The sequence below is a fragment of the Pan paniscus genome, chromosome 4 (assembly GCF_029289425.2).
Source record: "Pan paniscus chromosome 4, NHGRI_mPanPan1-v2.0_pri, whole genome shotgun sequence".
Taxonomy (NCBI): Eukaryota; Metazoa; Chordata; class Mammalia; order Primates; family Hominidae; genus Pan; species Pan paniscus.
Window position 1 is genome coordinate 101687713 of NC_073253.2, and position 20539 is coordinate 101708251.

Here is a 20539-nt window from a genome sequence, read left to right on the forward strand (position 1 = left end):
CAAAAACTTAGAATATAAAACTGCAATAACCCTATATTGGAGAACACGAATAAGGCCTATTTTATAGGTTTGGCTGTTTATTTTAAAGGAAGAGAAATGTACTATATTATGAAAACTCTTGGCCTGAAGTATAGATAAAATTGAAATAGCCAGGAATTTTTGTACTGTATTCCAAAATGGTAAAAGGTAAGTAATGCAATGATATTGAAATAAAATACAATGACTTAAAATTAAAAGTGGATGTCAAACAAAAATACAATAATTCACGTGTTCAAAGAACCAATATATCATTTTGAGTATATTAACAGCATAGGGAAAAATATGAGCAAATAAGTTTTATATGGCAGGTCAAAGAATAAAATGCTTAGATGAGCATATGCCCTTGCTTGAAGGATCATACATGAAACATAATAAAAAAAGAATATGGGGGAAATTAGTGGAAACAACATTCAAAAATAGAAGAACATACAAAAAATGATGTTTTGGATTTAGAAAACTCTAATACCAATGAGAAAACGAAAACAACTGAGTAGTATAAAATATCTTCTTAAACAGAAGCAACTACAAGTCTCTACTTCACTTTGCAATGCAGGCAAGCATATTGATAAAATGATATAATCACTACGAGACTTTCACCAAGACCCTTTTCAGGGGTTAAAACACTTCATGGAACGCTGATAACTTGGTATTCATGAACATAACTATTTTAATAACTGAAGACCTTCATACAACCAAAAGAAATTAGGAGTAGTGTTTGTGAGATTTATATAATTTTTTTTTTCTTTGAGACTCAGTCTCGCTCTTGTTGCCCATGCTGGAGTGCAATGGTGCGACCTCGGCTCACTGAAAACTCCACCTCCCGGGTTCAAACGATTCTTCTGCCTCAGCCTCTCAAGTAGGTGGGATTACAGGCAACCACCACCACACCCTGCTAATTTTTTGTATTTTTAGTAGAGATGGGGTTTCACCATGTTGGCCAGCTGGCCTGGAACTCCTGACGTCAGGTGATCCACCCACCTCAGCCTCCCAAAGTGCTGGGATTACAGGCATGAGCCACCAGTCCTGGCCTGATTGTGAGATGTATTTCAAACATGTTAAACCAATTAAATTTCTTCAAATTTTCCTAACAGCAAGAGCATAGTAAGTGAATTATAACTATTTTTCGCTTCATGTTTGCATTAATTAATATGAGATTAATATTGAAAAAACTGATTTGTAAACAGGGTTATTGTGTATAGAATATATAATTAATGTCATTAAAATCTATTTGGTGGAATGTTTTTGTCTGTGCAGTATGAAGATTATGATTCATGCAGATGTATGTTGAATATAAGTGGAAGTGCGGCATATATGCAATCATTGATACAATCAGGTGAAGTAGTTAATTTTTGCATTATAGAATGGCATACAAACTTGAAAATGCATGCTATTCTAAAAGCAATGCATTGCTTTCGAATATACTACAGTCACTATTCCCTTTTACTCATTAAAAAAACCAAAACCAAAAACAAACAGAAAAAAACAACTAAAAACAACACAATGTAGAGACGAATCACCAACACCAAGGTTTTATAAGTTGTATTTGTCATTAAACAAACAAACAAAACAAAAAAACACAACACAATGTAAAGATGAATCACCAAGCACCAAGGTTTTATAAGTTGCATATGTCTGTCCAGTATTGTAAAAGAGGATATGCTAGACACAAACTTAGTTGCTGCAAAAAATATCTCTCAAAGTGCTGCTATTGTCTACACCATAACTACTTGAGTTCTTATCATTTCTCTCCTAAACTATTCTGCTTCCCTCCTCATTATTTGGGAGGAAATTTTAGAAATGCAACCTAATTGTGCAATTATTCTGCTAAAAATCTATATGTGGATTATCACTTACTTTCTTGTAAGTGTATCTTGTAATGCAGTTATACTTCATAAATTGTGGTCCACCAAATATCCTATGTTTTCCCATATTATCGTGTCTTTTCAAATACTGCTTGTGTGCCCAAATCCCTCCATATTATCCATCAATTTAATACACTATTCTTCAAACCAAGTTCACATCATCTTCGCTACCAAGCATTTTATGGCTTCTCAATCCTCCCTTATACCCAACAAACATACCTAAAATTCACTGGGTTTTTTTCTTCTATACCTCAGTAATAATACCTGCATGCTATTAAGCTTGTTGGCTTAATTTTGGGGGGCATCAAAGACATTTGCTTACATATCTCTCAATCTTTTGACAACTTTCTAAAAATTAGGAGTCCCAGTTTCTTCATATTTTATACAGTACCAATCTCATATTGTGATTATGAAAGAAAATGAGACATGCACATTAGGTTCTCCATAAATGAGCGATCACTATTTTTTTTAACTTTTCTGTTATTACCACCTCATGAGACTTTTTAGGGAGTTCACTTTATCTGCATTTTTTTCAAGACTTGGAAGTGCCTATAGTAGAAGCTTAAAATATATATTGATGAGGTAAAGGAGAGAAAGGGATTAAATGAAGGAGGAAGAAAGAAAGACCAAAGGAGAGCTAGGAGATGAATAATAGCTTGAGGCAGAGTAGAGTAGAAATGTGTAGAGTAACTCAAGCTTTTATGTAAGGAGTACAATTTCCAGGCTTCATAATTTGTTACTGTCTCTTGTCAAGAGGGCTGTTGTCATTGATATAAAAAGGAACAAACATCCTTTCATGTTGCTGAGCATTCTAATAGCAATAGCTTTTTTTTTCTTCCTTTAAACAGTATTTTCTCAAAAAGTCTGAGATTTTGGAGAATCATCTACTTTCCTGTGATTCAGGCATTTTACACCTCATAAAACCAAAACTGAAATATGACCTTTGAAATGATTTGTTACTTCATCTATTGTCTTGATTTAGGTTTCTATTCTTCTTTTACCTTATTACAAAGATGTTTTTCTATCTATCTTAGCCAATGTAAGACTGCTGTATAATGTTCTTTTATTTTAATGAATTTCTACTATCCAGTTCCTTCAATTCTCTTAAGAATGTTCATTTTGACCGGGTATGGTGGCTCATGCCTGTAATCCCAGCACTTTGGGAGGCCAAGACGGGTAGATCACAATGTCAGGAATCGAGACCATCCTGACCAACATGGTGAAACCCTGTCTCTACTAAAAATACAAAAATTAGCTGGGTATGGTGGCACGTGCCTGTAATCTCAGCTACTCGGGAGGCTGAGGCAGGAGAATGGCTTGAACCCAGGAGGCAGAGGTTGCTGTAAGTTGAGATTGTGCCACTGCACTCTAGCCTGGCGACAGAATGACACTCCATCTCCAAAAAAAAAAAAAAAAATTCATTTTATCAATTTTGTAATTCTTCAGAAGGATATAAGTAGAGGTTAAATCCCATTTTCGCTTTTTATATTCAATGCTTTATTCTAAAACCACAACAGAAGAAGGTATCCAACATAAATAAAAATAATAATTTCCTGAGTAACTTGTTTTCTTTAGTCCAGGGTTTTGTTTTGTTTTATTTTGTTTTGTTTATAGTACGTGCTTTGTTTTTGAGTTCTTGGTAAGATCTATCTTTAAAGGGTGTATTTGGTCTACGGCATCTTTACATGGCACAGAGAAAACAAAGTTATCCTGTAAACCTGAGCATAGGTCAACTCAACCATTGGTTCAACTGGTTGAGTTGAACCAAGTAACTCAGATCACTTTTCCCCAAAGTCCTTATTATGTTTCATCATGATTATTGCTCATTCCTTTAGTCTTCATTCTCTATCTTAACTGAAAGAAAGCACTAATACACAGCCTACTCATTAACCTAAACTACTAGAAGCTGAGGTTTGTCAGACAGCAGAAGCCAGAAAATTTCCACAGAAAACTTGAGTATCTTTAAATACATTTTATACATTTGTCATCTTAACACATGTCCCCTATCCAAATCATTCTAGCATGATGATTGAGCCCATGGACTTAAGATTGACCTAAATACAAGACTTGCCTCTGAGACTTTGAACAAGTCACTGACTCATTCTTTGCCTTGGTATGTTTGTTTATAAACTAGAGACAAGCCTAGTTTCTGCCTCATAGAATTATTGTATGGATTAAAGCATGATAGCATATAAAAAGTATTTTTCAGAGTCTGGGCATGCTTGCGCAACACTCCGTTCTTCCATGCCATTTTATTACCAGTTCAGTTCTGACTCATATATATTACAGTGAACACATGAGTTTTACATGTATGCTACATTATAAATATGAAAACCATAAATAGTTTCTAAATAAACGTGTTTAATGATTAGCTTCATTTGAATGAAGACTAGGGCTCCATTTGGCTGGTGTGGTAGGCAGGTATGCTGTCACAAAGCGTGTCATGTTCACATGCAGTACATTGAGTCAGCAGTAGCAGGAGATGCAGGGAGGGGTCTGTGCTGCACATCAGTTCTATCTCCTGTAATACCTGGTGATGGAAGATCTCCATGGGCTCAAAAAATCCTTGAGTTGTTGCCATGCATATTGCCACATTGCATTTTTAACAGTAACAGGTACAGCCACTGGAAAATTCCTTACTTATCATCTATAGATCTTTCATTAACAAATATATTATTCCATTACATTCATCATTATATGTACAATATAACTAAGGAAAAGAAAAATCTTGTCACAGTATTATCATTATAAGGAAGGTTTTTTTCTCCCCCTATAAGAACCCAAGCCCTATGGGATTAGGGCCGCATGCTGTAACTTTATTTAACTGTAATTACCTTCTTAAAGGCCCTATCTCCAAGGTGGTTAGGGCTTCAATGTGTGAATTTTTTGGGGGGATACAATTTTTGGCCCATAACACCTGCACAAAGAAAGCCCTTGCTTGTAACACCCAAATATGATATTCCTTCCTCAGAACTCTAATAACACTGTGATTATAACACACAGATTCTACTACAGTTATACTGGCTTGCTTTCTTGTTTGTATGTGTACGTAGGTATACTTGAGGACTTATGAAAGGAGGTGGTAATATTTGCATCTCAGTATTTTCCAAAGTTTAGCCATGGTCAGATATTAAGTGTGTACTATCTTTTTTTCTGTCTAATTTTACTTTTAAGAAAGAGAAGATATGATCCTGAAAGAAAAATGTATCTAGAACATGAAGACTCTCCATCACTTGAAAATGCTAAACCCACTGTGAAGCTATTGATCTATCTTGTGTGCCTTGTCATCCTGCCTATTCATTTAGACTATTAATGGACATTATTGTTCCTTGTACATAGTAAAATTGGTCTCTTGATCATATTATTTCCAAGAAAGTGTGTGTATTGTTAATCACAAACAGACTTAATAGAATGATTGGACAAGAGAAATAGTTACAACTAAATATATATCCAGAAAACTTAGTGTATAAACCCAGGAGAGTGTCTGCAAATTAACAAAACATGGCAAGTAACATCAGTATAAACTATGTAGATATTAACTAGTTAAATGAAATGGTAAGTAGTGTTTATGAACTTCTGAAATAGGCTGCAGAGTTGGCAATGATGGAATAACTAGTGGGTTATTATGGAAGCATTTGTGGAAAAGCAAGTCTTCAAATGGGGTATCTGATGAATTCTTATTTATTGAAATTTTATTTCGTGGAAGCCATAAGAAGCAATGGAAGCTGCTACTGTGGATTTACTTCAAGTCCACAGAAAAGAAGGACTTGGGAGTCTTACAAGAAGTAGACAACTTAGAATTAGATGACAATGGTTGAAAGAGATAACTTGAAGACCAATATTTGTACCTGAAAAGTTAGAAATATACTTCTCAATGTCATCAAAGAAGAAAATCTTTTATGAGAAATTGTGAGATAATTATATCTCAAGAAAGAAGAATGAATCTAAAAAAATGCATTGCTTAAGAGAGTCATTAATTCACTTATTTTAACTTTCCTATTTCTAAAGATGTATAAGTTTTTATTCTGAAGAGACCTTTAGAGTGAAAAACAGTATGTCTCCAAAAAGATAATACTTGAAAACACTACACGTAAAATATTAAAAAGTATCCATCACGAAGGATGAGTAAAAAATAATGTTGCCAACCAAAAATAATGGTTGCAGGAAACCTAGAGTTGAAAACGAGTCAATGCTTATCCAAAATGCTAGGAGGTAATGCAGCAGATTGTCCCTAAATGGTAAGAGTAGCTAGCATAATACTGATGTTTAACAGGGTATAAAATGCCCTTCAAACTAAAGTGGGTGAAACAAATGTATATTAAAATAATTGAAGTTTTAGAAAGAACATACATAATGAGGAAATACCTACACATTTTAATGATGTGTTGTTTCAGGAAATTTTTATCTCAAGTATCAGAAGGAATTTCATATCACTTCAGAGATATGTTATAGTAAGAATGATAATTAAGAGAAGGAGGCTTTTCATAATATATCATAAAGACCTGTCTTTCACCTCATTCTTGCCAAATTTTATTATTTCTTTAAATGGATGACTTGAATGAACCTCTAGAAGCCAAGCTTTAAAAGATTAGGTTCACACTGTACTGTGCTTACCACTGCATTGCATAAGACATTTAAAAAGTACAATAATATGTCCCAGCAATAATCAACAGGGAAAATGTGAAGTGTTGCATTTGTATTTAAAAAAAAATTGCAAATAATATGTGTGTGTTAGGGGTTGGGGAGTGGGAAGGGGCAATTCTGGTTGAATAATATTTTTGAAAGAATAAAATGAAATAAACTAAAGTGTTTTGAGGTCTAATCAAGCAAGACTATTTATATAATAATTAAAAATCATGGTTTTCAATGAAATAATAGTGTTCAAAAAGACTGAAAGCAAATAACTTGCCCTAAAGTCTACATTGGAAAAACCCAATTAAGCTCTCAGGTCAGGTTTTAGGAGTGTTTTAAACAATCAGCATGCATCCAAAACATGGTGAGCAATCTACTTGAAGGTTGCTGGAGAATATGTTCAAGGTGCAAAGATAGGATTAAAGGTAAACAGAATGTTGAGATAAAGAATACAGAAAGATAGTAGCAGCTATGATAGTCTTAGAGCTACAGAGACTAGATACAGAACCAATATGAAGATATTAAAGAGATGAAGATTCTTTACCATAACAGAATATCTTAGAAAATTGATCTGTTCAGCAGATAAATGACCTGACTCAAACAGCATCGAGTTTCTAGTCACTTCTAGTATTTGAAACATATGATTGATGACCACTTATCAGAGATATTGACATTGATAATTTCTACTTTAGGTGAGTGGTTAGGCAAGTTTATGTCTTAGGTCATATCCAACTCAAAATTTCTATGATTATATCAAGTGGAGGTGAAAAATCTTTTAGATTTGATGAACTCACACTGACATGTATAAGTGTAACTGATAATAAATGCCTGTTGGCCAGCTGGGGCCAAAAATGAACTGTTCTTTCTTTTTATTATGTATGGTGACTGTTTGAAAACTTATTTGAGGATATGAAAATACTTTATCCCTTCAAAGCAGTAATTTCTGCACTAATGTGATATTGTTGGAATGGCATATTATATATTTTATGTATATATATATCTATATATATATCTCCATTCTTCTAGGAATAATGTAATAAACTACAGCATTTTTCTGTCATGAGAAATGGTGGTGCCAATAATAAGAACTTGCCCTTCTCATGCTAATATAATAGCAGATATTCCTGTTTCATTTCAAATTCATATATGAACAAAATAATAGAAGTTCACATGTACAAGTAGTTCTGAAATATGTCAAGCAATTCCATAAATCTAAGTCAGATTTTCTACATGAAAAATAACCATTATCAATCTCATGCTAAGTGGGTGTTAAAATTTTCAGAAATCAAAACAATTGAAAAATAAAATCAATCATCATAAAAATCAGAGCTATAGTTCATCAATCAGGAGATGTCAGAAGGTCCCATATTTCCATAACTCCATTCAATCTGAAATAATCACAGACAATGAAAATAAGTTATAAAATACATAAATGTCACTTTTGCTTCCCTGGTGTTTTGAACCTGGAAAAATTCAGATTCACAGAGACTCTACTCAGACATTTTATCAAAAACAGACTACCCTGCATGACTAGTTTGATTGCAAAAGAGCAGAAAAAAAATAGCTAAGGCAGACTACACAATCTGATCTGTTTTGTAAGGATCCAATCAATCCAATGACTATGTCATGCTCTGGCTTCTAGGAGCAAAATTAATACTTCTTGTTTGCAATGATTCCTACATTGCATGTGAATAAGCCTAATCTTTTTCTTCTTTTAATATATATATATATTATATTATATAATACACACACACACACACACACACACACACACACACCTTGGGAACAAATATATAAATTTCTTCATTAAAATAATAGTTTTACAATATTTACTCCCACCTTAGACTTTCATTCTGTATACTGTGTCTCTTTCATCTACTTCTTGCCAGCTCATGAATGAACAATTTTTACAGAGTTCAGGATCTCCCTGTGAAGTTCCTCTTTCTGTGGCTTACATTTCTGCTGTTGGCAATTGAGTACCAGAGACAGCTCAATCTGATGCCAACTTTGGCAGCACTGAACTGAAGCAGTTTTCCAACATATTTGACTCGGATCAACTCTTCTCCTCTGATGATTTGCATCCTGAGAGAACACAATTATAGGTAACAGCAAAAGGGGAATTTAAATTTCTCCTTTACTTGAGTCCCCGTTTACCTTTGCAACAGCAAGAATTAATTGCATCTCAAGCCATATTTCATAGCTCAATCTTCTTCCTTGGATCCCTTGTTAAAATACTACAAAGTTATTGCTAGTGCACAACGACCTTCTGCTCCGAGAGCTGGAACTGCAGGGAATGGGAATAGAACTGCTTTGGGTTGGCAGAAAATGTACTATTTGAATCATTGCCCAATAACCAGAGACAGAGGTACTAAAGCAGATGATGTGTAAGCAGGTGCTTTTCAGGCCTCAGTGACAGCATTAAGAGCTCTGGTTGGAACCAATCTTCGTTCTGCCAGTTCCCCTACAGTGCACAGCGAAGTGTATTCTTTTGCTTTCCAACACGAATGTGCTGGTGGATGCATGTTTTATATTTTATAAATTGGAATAAGTTTGAGATTCCTTACCCAGCTTTGTAGAAAATTGCTGAACATTTGTTCTGGTGCCCAGTCTATGCCCATGCAGTTTGAGGAGTTAACTGTAACAGCATATCTGTTTTGCTTCTTGGAAAATATAGCTCATAGTGGTTGTATTAGTTTTCTATTGCTGATGTAACAAATCGCTACAAATTAAGGTGCTTAAAACAAAACGAAGTTATTATTTTATAATAGTTCTGTTAGCAATCCAGCACATATCTCACCCGGCTAAAATCAAGGTGTCGGCAGGTCCGCATTCTCTTCTGAATGCTCTAGAGAAGAATCCCTTTCCTTGACTTTTCTGGCTTCAGCAGCCCACCCATTTTCCTTGCCTCTTCGCCCTCTTTCTCCATCTTCAAAGCCAACAACTTCTGGGCTAGTCCTTCTGACATCACATCACTCTAACATTCCTTTTGTCTTTTGTTCTCAAAACTCTTTCTCTGATCTTCTTCGACCTCCTATTTGCACTTTTTTTTGAGACCGAGTCTTGCTCTGTTGCCCAGGCTGGAGTGAAATGGCATGATCTCGGCTCACTGCAACCTCCACCTCTTGGGTTCAAGTGATTCTCTTGCCTCAGCTTCCCAAGTAGCTGGGGTTACAGGCGCCCTCCACCATGCCCGGCTATTTTTTGCATTTTTTAGTAGAGACGGGGTTTCACTATGTTGGTCAGGCTGGTCTCGCACTTCTGACCTCAGGTGATCCACCTGCCTCAGCCTCCCACCGTGCTGGGATTACAGGCGTGAGCCACCGCCCCTGGCCCCTATTTGCACTTTTAAGAATGCTTGTGATTGGATGTTACACCACATGGCAAAGGGAAATTAAGTTTTTGGATGAAACTATAGTTGTCAGTCACCAGAAAAAGTGATTATTCTGGATTATATAGGCAGATCCCATGACAAGCAACCTTAATAGGGTAAGTTTTTGTAGATAAAATAACCTTAATAGGATAAGGATGCTTGTGATTGGATCTGCCTAGACAATCCAGAATAATCACTTTTTCTGGTGATTGACAACTTTAGTTTCATCCAAAAACTTAATTTCCCTTTGCCATGTAGTGTAACATACTCATAAGTTTCGTGGGGCAGGACATGAACATCTTTGGGGGCTATATTCTACCTACCACAGCCCTGGTTATCCATATGTTTCCCCTATCCTTGGAAGAATTTCTTCACCTCTGACTGTAATCCTAATTACTATTTTTAAACTAAAAGGTAATAATAATAATAATGGAATATTAATTTATCATCTATTTATTTCACAGTTCTAGACAGAAATACTGTCAAGAAAATGTTCTATACTCTTCTTTCGGCTATCACAGCTTACAGGGAGCAGGAAGAGAAAAAAAAAAAATCAGAGTTTTTAAGACCATGGTGCCATCTCTTTCTGTAACCTGTATATTGTTGTATCTTTTAATTCCCAGTCAACCGAATGGGGCTTCTCAAATTCACACAGTTTAGTTCCCAAGAACTGTCATAGAACTGTTGGTGAGAGTGAAGATCCTTGGAAAACAAAATCCTAGTGATTTTTAAAATAGTATTAAAGTAAGAAACACTAAATACGTGTAAACTATTTGGAAATTATGCTTGGTCTAGTTTGTTCTTTTATGTCTTATTTATTTGTTTTTTATCTACAAAAACTTACTTCTATGTAGCAAATTATATAGAAGTAAGTTTTTGTAGATAAAAAACAAACTCCTGTCTCTTTCTCTACATATATATAATGTACAGACACACACATATATATAGCAACTATTTTATCATGCTTAACATTAATACTCAAGGACCAAATTTTAAAATTACAAATTAAATTGCATTTTTCCAATAGGAAGAAATCTGAAGTTTTATTCTAAAAATAAAGTATGCAAATGTTATTAGAGAAAAAATGACTTTTTAAATGAGACTCATTGCCATGAAGATGAGACTGAAAATTTCTTTAATTTTAGCACCAGCAGTTGAAGGGACAGTGTGCTATTTGCTTTGAACATTTAAGGCTAAAATTGTGTTTTCTTCACTCACAACCAGTTAGATGAATATGAATTTTTAAAAGAAGCATTAAAAAAATACAGCTCCATAGTTTCAAAAAGTTTTAGCATCAATAACAATGCTAGAATATAAAGTTCATTTTTCTTTTCAATCTATAATCATAATGCTAATATACCTGTTCTTAAATCATATAGTATAAATAAAGGGCTGAGGGACTGGGAATATACCAGTCTATCTATATCTATCTATAGATATGTAGATATATATTTATGCAATCTATATCTCTCTATATATATTTAGTTATATCTGGTACAGTTAATTGACTGTCTCCTATTGACAGTAGTACTAAAATATGCAATATCCTTTTAAATCTTTTATGTTTTGCCACACTTGGGGAAAATGTTCCACTATATGTTCCATCTATGTAATTTGATTATATGGAAATATTTATTGAAATAAAACACTTACATATCATATACATAAAAGTTAACAATTTATAAGCGCACATCTTAATGACTTCCAGGAATTGAACAGAGTTGTGTAAACAGCACACAGATCCAGAAACAAAGTCTTAACAGTACTCTGCATTCTTCTGAGTCACCATAGACCACTCTGCATCCCTCAATTATAGCTTTAACTTACATTCCTGATATTTTCTGGTTGCACATTTGTCTTTATCACTTAACTAAAGAGGAATATGGAAGCAAAGTGATTGTCACTCTGACTTCAAATCGCTAAGTTCAAACCCTGGATCTGACATTTATAATTTGTTGACCTAGGACATGTTATCAGCCTCAGTTTTTCCATCTGTAAAAATGGGAAATTTTAGCTCTTATCTCATAGGTCTATTGTGACTATTAAGTAGATTAATGCAACTAAAGCCCTTATAATCATGTCTTAAGTAAGCTCAATAAATATTAGTTCTTTATTATCTTTGTTATGTTGTAGAGCTCTGTCCAGGATAGAATGTGTTACCTTTATGTCACACCATTATATGTGAACCAAACCTTATTTTATTCTACTATAAGACTGCTGTGATTTTTTTCTTTCAGTTTTTCTTTTTCTAATAATCAAGGGCTTTATTTCCTATTTATATCCTATTACCTTCCAGCTCAAATTCCAGAATCCTAAAAAGTATTTTGTCCTTTTCTCTCTATTTATATTTCCAAGTACACAGAGAACATTAGCTCATTTCTGTTGACTCTTTTTTTTGTTTTTTAAATGTGGTCTTTGGGAATCTCCTATGCCATTGAGAATGATGTGCTTCAAAGAGTTGTCTTCTATGCTTTCTGTTGTCAAAGTAATTGTTTTTCTTCATCAATCTGCTTCTCCAGTCAGGGGCTGATAACCTTGTTTGAACACTGAATGCATAGTTTATCAGTTATAAAGGAGAAATTTGCCTTAAAAGAGTATAAATCTTGATAGGGCAGGAGACAATGTGTAATTGAAATTTTAAGCAAGACTCATCAGCTAGATTGCTGAGAGTGATGCCTGTGTCAGGAAGTCAAGAAAAGATGAATGTCAGGATAATCAGTATGAAATATGTCTAAAACATGGAGTGAGAAACATGGATTTGATTTAGAAATTTGGACATGGAAATAATTTTCTTTAACAAATGTTATGTATGCCAACATCATTTATATACATCTTTCATTCAGAAAATATAGAAGACTTTAGGTTTTGAGTTAAAGATTTGAGTGTCTTATATCTGTTTTCCGGAAAATTCTCACTGTTTAGTAGAATACATAGAGCTAGTTTAACCCCATCAAACCAATGAGAAAATATGAATTTAATACCAAAGAACTTAAGTGTTTATGATTGTATCATAAAGGTCTTAGAGTAGACAATGACCAGGCAGACATTTAAAATAATCCTGTAGGAGGGCTTTTTCAATTTCAATTTTTATTTCTTTATTATTTACACGCATAAAATATAGATCCCTTGTCAATGACAATTTTATAGATAATTCATTTATTTGCTTGAAAGCTACTCATTTGTTTCCTCTGAGAAGACTAATAATAAACCTCATTATTTTTAAAACAAAAGAATTGATTAAATGTAATACAGTTGTTGATTTTAAAAATCCATTTGTGCAGAAGCATTTAGCTGAAAATAAAACCATATATTCTGTCATATTTCAATGATCATAGGGACATATAACTAGACTGAGTTGCCCTCTCATTTAAAAAGAAAATGATTAGATATTCTTTCCCATAAGGAATTCTATAATATTAATTAAATGTGTGGTATAAAGAGCTGGTATTTTTTTTTTTAGAATTATTTGATTTTATTTTTCCCTAGAACTCTTAAACTTCAGCTTCACCAAGTAACAGGCTGACTTTTGGAATAACAACTCTTTCCCAGGTTGTAACCCTTTCCAGAAGACAGAATTTATTAAATAACATGGTTCCAGGATGTTTCCACCCCAGAATTCTAAACCAGTCGCGGAATAATTTCTTCTAAGGTCTTGATTACAATCAAACAATCTACAGATACATGTAACAGAATAAAAATAGTATATAATGTTTCTTTCCTTCTCTTGCTCAATACACTTCCCTCTTTTCCCCCAAAGAGTTTGTTACTCAAAGTTGTATGAGTACAGTCAGCCCTCCATATCCATAAGTTCTACATCCATGTAGAACTGCCAATAAAAAAATTCAGAAAAAACATTCCACAAAGTTCAAAAGAAGCAAAACTTAAATTTGCTGAACACCAAGCACTATATTGAATCCATGCAAATGAAGTGATGTGTGTGTATTTTATTAGGTATAAGTAATCTTCAGATGATTTAAAGTACACAGGAGGATGTATATAGGTTATATGCAAATACCATATAACCCATTTTATATAATGGGACTTGAGCACCCAAGGATTTTGATATCCAGTGGGGTTCCTGGAACCAATCCCCCAAGGATACCAAGGGATGACTGTATTGCCCTTTCCAAGAAAGCATCTATCAGCTCTGATTCATGACACAGAATAAGGAATTCCTTATTCATAAAACAATATAATAAGTATTCTGAGCTAACTGTTCTCAGCCATCAACAAATTAAACTTGGCCATATGTGGTGGCTCATGCCTGTAATTCCAGCACTTTGGAAGCCAAGGCAGGAGGGCTGCTTGAGCCCAGGAGGTTGAGACCAGCCTGAGCAACCAAAGAGACCCCATCGCAAAATAAATAAATAAATAAATAAATAAATAAATAAATAAATAAATAAATAAAAAGAAGCCATTCCCAGCTACTTGGAAAGCTGAGGTAGGAGGATTGCTTGAGGCCCGGGAGGTCAGGGGTTCAGTGAGCTGTGATTGCACCACTGCACTCCAGCTTGGGAAATAAAGCAAGATCCTGTCTCAAGAAAACAAATTAAACTTGTTTGACTCTATATTTGACTTTGCTTTAATCAAAATCTTCTATTTGCAAAAGCCAAACCCTATTTTTAAAACTCCTTACAATTTCCATTACGACTTGGAGAGGATGGAGGGAATGGGAAAGAGTTGGTTTGTTTTGTGGAAGGAGATTCTGAAAAGGGCAGTTATTTATTTTGAAGTCATTAAGTAGAAAAACAAATGTTCTTTGTTTTGATAATGAAAACTCTTGTAGATAAAGACCAAAAGATTCTGGTCCTGAAATTATATTATAATATTGTTTTCAATACATTCAGAATTTATATTACTCTTGAATTTCTTTTCCCTGAGATTGGATTCAAAGTTTGGTAGAGATACTTTAAAGAGATAGTTAGTAGGGGTGAAGAGGAAACAATGTTTATGTCTAACAGCACCTGGGCAAATGTGTAACATCTGTCATTTTGATCTCAGCATCTATCTCTCTCCCTTGAATCTGCAAATGTTATAGAAGGAGATGATTGTTTTCCTTTTTATTCTTATTTGCTTGGACTCTCTCTCCCATTACATCCACCCCAATATTATTATCACTAATCATAAAAATGAATTGCCTTTCCAAAGATATGCTATAAAGCAAACCTTCAATGTCAGGTTGTTTAGATTTAGAAGAGAAGGGCTCAAGTGTGTTCGCTTTTATTCATACAATTATTAGGGAAAACAAGCAAAATTTCCAGTAACCCCAAACACTACCTTTTCTCCCTGGATCTAGTTAATTCCTATCAACTCTTTAGTTCACTCTAGGGACTGGCTCTAGGAGATCCTGACACCTAAAATACAGGTACAGATTAGCTTGCATAAACTTTTCGGTCCAGGTCTTGGCCTCCAGTCTTATGATGGGCTGGTGGAATATTGCTTCATCAGATGCTTGTGACAGGGGCTGCAAACTCGCTCAGGCTTCATAGTTGAAGGAAGAGGCAGTTCATTTGTTGAACAGGCATCACAGAAGGTTCCTCTGCAGTTCTTACACACATTCTTTGTTAGGCTGACATCTTCCCGGCGTAGCTGACATACCTGTGGTTTCTCAGAGAGCAGCAGCTGATCCTGTTCATCCATAGGGTGGGGTTGCAGTCTGTGGCTTTCTTCCAGAGGCATTTTTAGTTTAACATTTTCCTCTTGCATTTTATGCTTCCCATCCATCTTGGATTCTGGCTTCTGGGAACCCTTTCCTGGGATACTCCTGTTGTTTTGTAATTTTCTTTCTTTTTCCTGTTTTAGTTCTAACTCAAGCTGGTTCTGCTGCCTGGTGAGCTCCTCGACTTTTAGCTGCAGACAGTTGATCTTGTCTTCAAAGGCCTGTTTGAAGAGCCAGTTGTCCAACTCAGCAGACCGACAGCTTTGCTCAGCCTGGTGCAATCTTTGTTCAAGTTGTTTAATGATAACAGCCATCTGATTAGTCTTCTCTTCCAAGCTACTATTTAGTTCACTTTTCTGTTTTACTCCTAAGTCTGAACTCTGCAGCTTAAAGGCAAGTTCATGCTTGAGGGGCCTGAGATCATCCAGCTGCTGCTGAAGACATACCAGGGCATCCTGCTTCTCACAGACATCCTTCTCCAGCATCTTCATATCTCCTGCCTCATGCTGATCTGCATCTCCAGTTCTTTTTCTACATCCAGTGGTAATTGTGTCTCTTCTTTTAAATGCTTTCTTGCTTCGTTTAGTGCTTGCCCTTTTGCAGTTCTGTCTTGCTTGGGACCCTTTCAACTGGATTCCAGTATGTAGGAACTTTCCTCTCTAACTCGTTACATTTCTTCTTGTAAGGTAATAATCCTGTTGTTTGCAACCGCAAGCTCCTCTGTCAGTTTAGTGTTGGATTTTTCTAATGCATCTACTTTTGCCTTAAGGTTGTTTACAGTAGCATTCAAATGTCTGTTGGGTTCTTCTACAAAGTTCTTCTGGTCCAGAATCGCAGTAATCTGACTGTCTCCTTCACTAACTTTACTGCTGTTCCCGTCCTTGAGATACATTGAAAAATCTGTAACTCCAGCCTAAGAGTCCAAGTCTTCTCCTTTCACACAGAAATTGGCATCAGTTACATTCAGACCCACCAACAGGCCAGCAATTATGGCTCCTTCTTCTTCCATCATAAGGGCACTGGGTTCGTAGAATTCACTGAGAAGTTCTTTCTTATTGATCAAAGCTTTCATATATTTGAAAGTTTCTTTTGCATTAATGCCAAGCGAAGGCAGGCTCTTCCTTTACCTACTGGCGTCTTAAGTCCTGGAAGATCTTTAACACTTGCTGTTATCTCTGCGGCTCCTGGAACAGGCTTTTCTACCAGTTCTAGAGCCCCCCAGAAGGATTTATTTTGTCCAAGATTTTTTTTTTTTTTTTTTTTTAGAGCTTTCAAGCCATGTTTCAGACAGTGCTCCATCACCACAAAGAATTGCTGAAGAGGTGCATAGTCAGAGTCAAGAGTCCTCTCCAGGTTCAGAGCTGATTCAGTCAAGCCCTTGATAGTCAGCTTGGCCGTGTTCATGAGGTTCATGTGTTCCTTAGCCATGAGATAATTAGGATGGTGCTTGCCGCTGCCGCTGCAGCGCTGCTGCTCAGGTAGCTCAGCAGCAGGAAGGGTAGCGGGGAGCAGGCGACAGCGGAGTCCTCCAGGAGCGCTGCTGCTCAGCGGCGGGCGCACTCCGAAGCCGGCTCCTCCATCGCCTGGGTACAGCAGGAAGAAGGGGGCGGCCACTGGTAAGGCAGTCTCCGACTGCCCGGCGGGGGAGGCCGGCGGCGGCCCCTTCTCGCCCTCTCCTATAAGCAGTTTTATAAGCTTTCTGAGACTAGAGAAAGAAAAGAAAAGAAAAGAAAAATCAGTCTCTATTTTATATGCGTATAATTTTTTTTTAACCAAAAACTCATTATGGACAAAACAAACTACCATCCCACTCCAAATTATCTCTGCATCATGCTCACAACCTCAGCACAAAGTTCAATAGAGGTTTATTGGATATGTTGGCTTCAATCATTGAGTGCCGTAATGATGAAATTTCGTCAGTTTTTGTAAACATTCTCTGAGGCCAGCTAAAACTCAGGCTGTTCTGAGGGTTACACTAATTTTGAGAAAGGCTTGCAATGAGGATCCCTTTTTTTGTCTACCTCAGAAAAAATATATAGGCTTAAAACCAGAGTTCTTCGTTAATGTCACACATCTAAAACCTAGATACACAGGATAATTACTTTATCGCTATGGTAATTAATATATACATATTTTAGAATATTAGGAAAATTTAGAAAGTTTTGCTAGTGCTGTTTGCCTTCATTAGGAAATGCTTAAACAATAAATTGATAAAAGCAGATTGTTAAAAAATTAATCTGTGACATTAAATTTTATTTTCAAACATGTTTTATGGGAATTGTATTCTACTTTTTGTATTTTTACCACAGTCTTTTATTATACTACGTATAAACCTGTATTTAATATCATATATGTTTATGTCTTTGACATTTGAGAGATCCCTATTTTTATGAAATAATCAGCTTTGTAAATATTTCTTATTCTATTTTAAATACTTGGTTCTAAATTACATGAAATGCCAGTTTTAAGTATGGTTTTGTGGACAATTAGACACACCAAAAAGTCACCACCACAGAATTATCGTTTAGTGAGAGGCCTTAAGCATGGAAATTGTTAAAGTAAACTTCTCTAACCACAATGGTTGAATGACTTATTCACAGTGGTAATGGAACTATTTGGGTTACTTTCAGAAAAAAAAATTATATTGTTATGTTACTGCAATTGCAATACATCACTGTATTATTTAAAATGGAAATTATATTTTTACTATTTTTTTGCCTCTCTTCGCCCACCCCCACAAAACAAGGTCCTACCAATTTAGCAAGAAAGTTGACAAGTTACATTTTAATCTGATGCAAGAAAATTTAGACTATTCAGGTATTATTTTTAATTCAAAACAAAGAGTATGTGTGTCTTCCTCACTTTGTGAGATTGAGATAGCATTGAAAATCATCAAATAATTTTTATGTAAAGTTGCAAATTTTAAAAAATGTTTTGAAATGCTTTCAAAGCAATATTTTAAACATGTTTTGGATGTGTTGCCATACACTGTGATTTACATAAGCAAATCTCACCAAAAACAGTGATTAATGTACTTATCATTTTCATTTTAGTGATGAAGAAATTTTGGATTCTTCCACATGGCCTCTAAGAGTGCCATCCAATTCAAAAGGGAATTTTTAATAATTAACCATTCAAAATCTTTAAATGCTTGATGCATTGTAAACACTTATGCTTACAGAACTTCAAAAGAGGAAGGGAACCTATAAGTTAGTAGAAAAGAAGGTTAAGTTTCATGGTTACTAAGAATATTTGAGAGAGATGGATTAATATGCAGTATACATTTCCTGACAGAATTAATTAAAAACAATTTTTAAAGATATTAAATATGAAGGTGTTAAACAGTGGGAAAAGGAGTAGCTTTTCCAAGAAAAAAAATGATGCTTATGTTGGACACGGTGGGCAGGGAGAAATTCAGATTCTTTTGAAAATGTAAGTACAATATAAAAAGCACATACACAAAATTTAGTTTGGATTTGTTTTCTAGTTTTAGCAACTGAAGTCCAATGTTGTTTCAGTGACTGGGCATGATTGTACTTATCCACATCTTTCCCAAAAATGTATGCATAAATTTTCTGTCTTCACTTATATTTTATATCTATGTTATCATATTTGGCAGAAAATTATTCTCTACTTAGGCATTGTAGCATTTTACATAATTCTAATTAGGCATATATCATGACATATATGGTATAGCACATCCTGGTACTATTGCTAACAAAGTAAAATTTTGCTGAGAAAGTAAGATGAGAATCTTAGAAGCTTTGATTATCAGATGCTGAGGACAGCTGTGGTATTAACAGCTAATAGTTTGAAAACAATAATCTACTGAAAAAATGATGGTACAGAATGACCATATGCATTATGCTATGTAAAAAGAAAGCATATAGACACACACACACACACACACACACACACACACACACACTAGCTATAGAAAGAGACATATTTATGTGATAACACCTCAGTTTTTCTTTAACATAGTTGGTTTTTCCTTTTTTCCCCCATTACTTCTGACAAGTTCAGTACATTGTATAGTTTTTAACCTTCAAAGTTCTTGCTAAGATTAAGTTTTGCTAAGATTAAGAAAAGTGCTTTTGTGCTAATATTGTTTACACTAGAAAAAGCATGAAGGTGTTTTGAGAGATTGTCAAACTCAGCCACCCCTCAATAAACATAAAATTTAATCAAAATCAGTGTACTTCCTAGAAAAACCCAGCTTTAAAGTGAGCTGCCTACTCTGCTTTTGCAAAAATCAGAAACACACAAACACACCCACACACCCCTATCCATTCCCACCACGCAAATACTCCAGGACAAAAGTCTTTCGCTAAGCTTTACCTATACAGAGGTTCTAGATGCAACCATGATATAAGGAAAATTGAATCTGAATTTCAAATTTAATTTTCCCTGAATGTGTACATGGAGTGTATATGTGTATATGAAATAATTATATGTTGCTGGTCTCAACTGATTATAATGCTATTACATAATCAATTTTACATGGTGAACATTAATATTTTTTAATTGATGGACAAAATATCTGTTCACTGTGTATAACATGATATTTTGGAGTATAAATATACATTGTGGAATGATTAAATCTATATAATTAACATATGTGTTACCTCACATAGTTACCTAACCATAGTTACTGTGTTGTACAATAGATGTCCTGAACTTTTTTCTCTTCTCTAATTGGAATTTTGTATCCATTGACCAACGTTTCCCCAACACCTACCCCTACCAACCCAGTACCTGGTATCACTCTCCTGTTCTCTACTTCTGTGAGATTAATTTTTTTTAGATTCCACATATGAATTAGATAAAGCAGTATTTGTCTTTCTGTGTCTGACTTATTTCACTCAGCATAATGTCCTTTAGGTTTATCCAGACTGTCCTTCTTTTGATAGCTGAATAGTATTCCAGTGTTTACATATAAATATTTTATTTTTTCATTAATCTGTTGATAGACAC

The 20539-nt window shown here is 34.9% G+C and overlaps 1 pseudogene; it reads right to left on the reverse strand.

Annotated features, from left to right (window-relative positions):
* Positions 1 to 15304: 15304 nt before the first annotated feature.
* On the reverse strand, positions 15305 to 17626 carry LOC100992815 (protein RUFY3-like; annotated as a pseudogene).
* Positions 17627 to 20539: the final 2913 nt, after the last annotated feature.